Consider the following 7424-nt stretch of genomic DNA (forward strand, 5'->3'; position numbering starts at 1 on the left):
CATAAGAAAACACAAACAAACAAAAAACAATAAAAAAATGCTGTATTTATGAAACAAACAAAAGATGAAAGGACAACAACATTCAGGCGGAAGGCAGATACATTAAATGTAAACGCAGCGTTATTAGAAACAAAAAAACAATAACAAATAAAACAAACAAACAAACAAACAAAATGACAACAACATTCAGGTGGAAGACAAATACATTAAACTTAAACGTAACATTATTACAAATAAGAAAACAACAGCAACAAAAAAACAATAAAAATACTGTGTTTATGAAGCAAACAAAAGATGAAAGGACAACAACATTCAGGCGGAAGGCAAATCCATTAAACGTAAACAGTGTGATTAGAAACAAAACAATACAAAATGCTGTATTTATGAAATGAACAAAAGACAAAACGACAACAACACTGATGCAGAAGACAAATACATTAAACAAATGTTTTTTTTGTTTGTTTGGTTTTTTTTTTAATGTAAGAAATAATTCTGTGTTTATTAAACCAAAGAAAGGACGAAAGAACAACAACATTCAGGCAGAAGACGAATACATTAAACCAAAACTCACTATCAGTAATCATAAATGCATTTACAAAATGAACAAAAGACAAGAAAATAACAAGATTAACAGACCACATGAACAACACATTAAAGGAAAGCAGAATATAACCAGGAATTATTATTTTTTTAAAAATTAAAAATACAATGCATTTGTGACAAAAAAACTGAAAAATTATAGCACTGAAACATTACGTGACAAGACACTGACATTTCAGGCCAGCATTTCTGAAAACTGACCAAAATACCAAAGATCATCTAATCTGTGAAACTGTATAATAAATAAATGAGACAATAATAACACATAATATACAATAATATATATGTTGTAGAAGTAGGAAACAAACATTATTTTTCACTAAACTACTGACACTGTGCACAGTGCACATGGAAAATTATTAGCATTTTATTTGTATATTTTTGGCTGACTTTCACGTGCTCCAACTCTTGTTTATCCAAACAGACAATTTGGAGCCGTAGGACTGTGTATCAATTTCGCAGTGAGCGAAGAGAAATGACCAGCAGGTGGGTGTGCTCGGATGCCAGCGGGGACCGTGATTGGAATAGGGCAGATACAACGCTCCCCGCTGGCATCCAAGCTGCTCGTGGGTAGTGGAAGACAGTCAGAGCTTCCTATTCTTGACGCGTTGACGAAGATTGACGGCCACGTTGGACAGAGTTCAGTCGTGGCAACAGGCTACAAAAATCCAGAAACGCCTGCCCGTTCCAATCACAACTCTATCTTTGGAAACTGAGTTTGGATGGAAATGTTTTTGATTGGCACAGACTTGTTTTTTTTTTGTTTTTTTTTTTTTTCAGGTTGCGTGGGATTCGCGGAAAACAGAGCCACGTCTCAGTTACGCACGAGTTTGTTATGCTGAAATTGAGGTTTTGAGGATAATAATAATAATAATAATAATAATAATAATAATAATAATAAGGGGCAGTGGTGGCGCAGTGGATAAAGGCTCTGGGCTACTGATCAGAAGGTCAGGAGTGCAAACCCCAGCGGTGCCAAGGTACCACTGTTGGGCCCCTGAGCAAGGCCCTTAACCCTCAAATGCTCAACTGTATAAACAACATAAATGTAAGTCGCTCTGGATAAGGGCGAATGCCGTAAATACAACACTTTTATTTAATTTATAGTGAAAGGCAATGTGAGAAAGGTACGCTATACGTATAGAGTGCATGAACTGAACCTTTTGCCTTTGTTTTACTGCTTCGACAAATCGTGTATGACAGTGAATCAAAAGCATAACAAAATAGCCTATATCCCGTACACACACTAGGGTTTGAGGTCTTAATTATGGCGCACGATATAAACCGATAAAATACAAAATAATAGGAATGTGCTGGATCAAGTGCTATTCTCTAATATTAGCTGCTGAATAATAATACGGGTGGAAACTCATAATCAGATTGACTGTTATATCGTGTTAGAAGAAAATCTCAGGAATCTAAATGGGTTGCCTGGATACAAAGTACCGTGAACATTGATGTGACTTTTAGAACTTTGCATACGTGAGATCCTCAAAGTGCTGAAAGTTGATCGTTTACATGAAATTTCTGATACATGAGAAAGAAAAAAAAAAAACCCCACCTGTTGCTGTCTGTCGTTAAAAAATAGCTGTTTACTCCGTACTGACAGTGCTAGCTGGGGTGCTAACAACTTTTTGTACCGACACACCATCCTTTACACGTGCTAAGAACCCATGTCTAAATAAACTCCCCATGAATAAGTCCCGTTTTAGTGTCCAAGTGAGAAATATAAAGTGGAAAATTAAAGAGGCGTTTGCTGCTGCCAGTTGGCATCGGAAGGCATGAGGAAGATAACGGTGCCAGGTGCCGTTTAGTTGGCAGCATCTCATCTTGGACCTTAACGTGGACTTGGTTTTGTCCTACGCTCGATGGTTTCCCGTGTCCTATACAGCATGGTTTCTCTGATACTGCTATCAAAAAAGTCAATTCTGGTGGAAAGATGAAAAAAACAAAAAAAACAACATTGACCATTGTATGCAGATGACTCGATTGTGCTGCAGGTTTGTCGGTGTAATTAAATTGGCTTTAATCAACGTCAAAGCTGTCGGAACTGGCAGCGCGAGCCCATCGCTTTACGCTTATCCTCTTGTATTTCTTCCTGACATTTCAGCCAGGGATTTCTCAATCCTGTAACAAAGCCATCACTTTCTTTCCAAGCTCCTACAGCGAACCTTGAAGCACCAGATGCCACAGATTGGCTCTGTCAAAGCTGTATTTAAGGATTACAAGGCAAAGATTTTGAAGGATGGACTTATTATGATCAACCTCACAGATGATATATCTATCTATCTATCTATCTATCTATCTATCTATTTATTTATTTATTTTTAGCTGTACAGATGGGGAAGGTCATTATTAGCGTCGGCTTGGCCAGTTGGCATTCTTGTGAAGGCAGAGCCGTATCTGTTTGACTGCCAGCCCTCACTTGCTGCTTTGGGTTGATTTGCTGTTGCAGTATGGAATAATTTGTTGGGCTCATTTCCCTTAGGGCCAAGTTCTTATGTGCGCTCACTGTGCAGAGCAGAGCTCCAGACACACGGGTCGTAGCATTCATTTCACCTTGAGAGTCATGATCAGGACCGCAGAGACGGAGAGGGAGACAGTGATGCTAATAATGCAGGCGCTAGAATTTCCTTCTGAATTCGACTACTATAATATAAAAGGCATACGCTCTTCTTTCTGGACTGCATTAACATTTTTATAGCTCTGTTGTAGAAATGGTGAGTTTAAAGAAGTATGAAATAGCATTAACGACTTTTTGTTTCGTCTTTTCTTGGACCTCAGCTAGGAACAAGGACTATAAGGCTGCAATATTCCACTAGTCATAGAATGTGGGTCCTGGCATTGGGTTCCTTGCTTGCTATCTTTAAAGGAAAACTCCAAAAAGTCAACTCCTGGATGTCATTGAAGATCATTCTTGACATCTCCTTTAGGATGATAGATTCAACCTATTTAAGAGTAAAAAAAAAACTAACAAACAAGGGTGACGCTAATTCCCCCTTGTCACCCCATTTCTAAAAAGAAAGGATAAGAAAACAAAAAATGGGTACACCCCTGACTGATGCTATTAAAATACGTAACATGCTAGTCATCAAAGCGACATGCTAATTATCATCTTTCAGGGTGAATAGAGAGACCAAACAAAGATATTTGTGTAGTTTTCTGATGTTGCTGATGTCTGGAAATGGGGCTCTGAACACTATAGACCAGGGGTCATGAACTCGTGGAGTGTGATAATTTTGCATATCTGGCAAAGTGAACTATCCATCAATCCATCCATCCATCCATTTTCTTTACCACGTATCCTACACAGAGTTGCGGCGGAGCCTGGAGCCTATCCCAGGGGACTCATGATACAAGTGCCAACCTATTGCAGGGCACAATCTCACAGTTACACACTATGGACAATTTGGAAATGCCAATCAGCCTACAGAGCATGTCTTTGGACTGGGGGAGGAAACACCCGAAGCATGGGGAGAACGTGCAATTTCCACGCACACTGGGAGGAGGCTGGAACCGAACCCGCAACCCTGGAGGTGTGAGGCAAATGTAAGCCACCGTGCCCCCCAAAGTGAACTAAGTACTTGAAAAAAATATTGTATTGTAGATCAATAATAAAAATTGTGTTTTTACGGAATTTCATCGTTTTTTTCAAAAACATTTCATTTACCCTCTCTGGTCTGATTAATAAACTGACACCTTGGCTTCTTCTTCTTCTTGTTCTTCTTCTCCAAAATGGACTATAAAGAGCTGGTACACACCTTTCAAACAAGATCTTTTGACCAGATGTACGTTTTTGTCATTCAAACCCTACACCAATCAGAATCTGGTCATTCAGTATTAGGTCTGTATCATCAGTACATATATGTATGTACTATGGAAAAAATAGCTATATAATGCAGCAAATCTATTTGAAATGGGAGCATGTTAACATGTTAAGTGAATCTTAAATAGGCTTCGGGTTAAATATGATTACTAATTAACTACTTATTAACTACTAATGAACTAAAACTTGGGCGGCTGTGGCTCAGGTGGTAGAGCGGGTTGTCCACGTATTGTAGGGTTGGTGGTTTGACTCCCGGCCCACATAACTCCACATGTCCTTGGGCAAGACACTGAACCCCAAGCTGCACCCCAAGTGAGTGAGTGTGTGTGTGTGAATGGGTGAATGAGAACCAGTGTAAAGCGCTTTGCAGAACCGCTAAGGTTTAAAAAGCGCTATGTAAGTGCAGACCAGACCATTTACCAACTACTAATTACTCAGTATGACTAAGCAGTAAATGATGTTGCCACTGGTCATTTTAGTTGCTTATCCAGATCTTTGTATGCAAGGAATTTTATATAGATGGAGAAATCTTAGCCGGATACCTGCGATAGTCTAGTAAAGATGTGCTTTAAACTAGCTCTTTTGAGGTTTTTCCACTGTCCCAGCATGCGCCCTGTTCCGCTTGGAGCATGCATGTGCGAATCCAGGAATGATCTCCGTGTTAATCCTGATTTTTGCTGACACATGGGCAGATGGACTGGTGCCTGTCAGCATGCGCCAGTCTCTCCTGCGGAGCTGGTCGCGGTTTGTTCATGGAGCCTGAATCAAGCCAAGTTCACTGCTGATATCTGAAGCACTACCAAGCCATTTTGGAGAATGTTCTTGTCCATGTGGGTGTTATGTGGGAGTCATGTCCATGTGGGATCATTTATGAATAATTGATTAAAGGAGCGCCGCCTTCGAATTCCATTTGGTGTAACGGATGGAGGGGTTTCAACAACCGGGAGGAATTCATGCTGCACTCTAAGTCACTGTTTACCTGGATAAAGTTCCTCGTATTCAGAGTCGAGTTACGCAGATACCGAGGTTTTACCTGAGTGAATTTTCTGGGCTTCCTGTTCTCTGAGGGTTTTTACTAGAACTGCCTTTAAACTCAAGCACTAGCCCCAAAATCAGGGGATACAAAATACAGACTAACAATTTTTTTTCCCTTGTTTTGCTGTCAAATGTAACATGATGTAACCAAAGCAAGGGCCAGTTTAAAAATAAGCACTCTCGTATGCTGATATATGAATTAGAAGATGAATTAAACAAGGCTTCCACACTCGTTATTCAGCAGCTTATAGAATAGCACTTGATCCAGCACACCCTTTTATTTTGTTAATTGCGCGCACAACTTAAAGAAGACACTAAATCGAAGTCATCATCAATTGTGACATATGTGCGCGATGTAGGCGATTTTATTACACTTTGAATTCTCTATTATGATTAGTCAAATTGCTAAAATGGTGTCAATGCTTCGGTTAATTCGAAGCACACCCCTGTAAAGAGAGCAAGCACGCCAGTGGTTTGAAGGATATGCTGAGGGATAGGTACTCGTCCGCTACACGTGTGCTATGACATTTGACTTAAGTCAACTGTCATAATCATAGACCGAATTATTCTGTGAAGAAGCACAGTAATGCATTTTTCTTCCTTGCTTTTTTTCCCCTCAGTTTTTCACTCTATTATTCTTGTTTGTTCTTTCAGGAGGCGAGGAAGGTATCCCCGACCTTGATCTTGTTTTCTAAGTGTGTTTGTAGGGACAGACTGAAGGCGGTTTGGCTCAGAGGCTCATCATTGCACATTATATGTACTTCAAGTCCCTACAGAGCTACCGCACACGCATACACACACACACACACACACATGGGCGTCTGGAAACTGTTCAAAGAAGTAACTATATAGCACTTTTCTTTTAAAGTGTGTGTGTGTGTGTGTTTGTGTTTGTGTGCTTTCAGGTATTTTATACGCGTCATTGGTTTCACTGTTGCTTTGGGAATGAATGATACTAAACTGTCTTCAATATTACTGCCATTAATTTAAAACCACTAATCCACTGGTGCGCGCGCGCACACACACACACACACACACACACACACACACACACACACACACACACACAAATAACTAACTAACCCACTCATGCCGATAGAAAATTGTAATTACATTCACAAGTGATAACAGAAATTAACTAATTTTGTTATATTGAGGAATCAATTAGGTAGATGGAAGAATCAACAAGGTAGATACAGGAATCAGTTAGGTAGATGGAAGAATCAGTTAGGTTGATACAGGAATCAGTCAGGTAGATGGAAGAATCAATTAGGTAGATTGAATAATCAAGCAGGTAGATGGAGGAATCAGGTAGATAGAAGAATCAATGAGATAGATGGAGGAATCAATTAGGTAGATAGAAGAATCAACCAGGTAGATGGAGGAATCAGGTAGATAGAAGAATCAACATGGTAGATGGATGAATCAGTTAGTTAGATGGAAGAATCAACAAGGTAGATGGAGGAATCAGTTAATTAGATTGAAGAATCAACGAGGTAGATGGAGGAATCAATTAGGTAGATGGAAGAATCAACCGGGTAGGTGAAGGAATCAATTAGGTAGATGGAAGAATCAACAGGGTAGATAGAGGAATCAATTAGGTAGATGGAAGAATCAACCAGGTAGATGAAGGAATCAATTAGGTAGATGGAAGAATCAACCAGGTAGATGAAGGAATCAATTAGGTAGATGGAAGAATCAACCAGGTAGATGAAGGAATCAGTTAGGTAGGAATAAGGTAGATGGAAGAATCAATAAGGTAGATGGAGAAATCGGTTAGGTAGATAGAAGAATCAACCAGGTAGATGAAGGAATTAATTATAGTGCTGGAGCACTTGATTAGAATGATGGAAGAAAAGTTTGCGTAGATGGAGGAATCAATTAGGCAAATGAAAGAATCAATTCCGGAGATGGAGAAATCAATTAGGTAGATGAAGGAATTGATTAGGTGTATGGAGAAATT

The sequence above is a fragment of the Ictalurus furcatus genome, chromosome 26 (genome assembly GCF_023375685.1).
Source record: "Ictalurus furcatus strain D&B chromosome 26, Billie_1.0, whole genome shotgun sequence".
NCBI classification, from domain to species: Eukaryota; Metazoa; Chordata; class Actinopteri; order Siluriformes; family Ictaluridae; genus Ictalurus; species Ictalurus furcatus.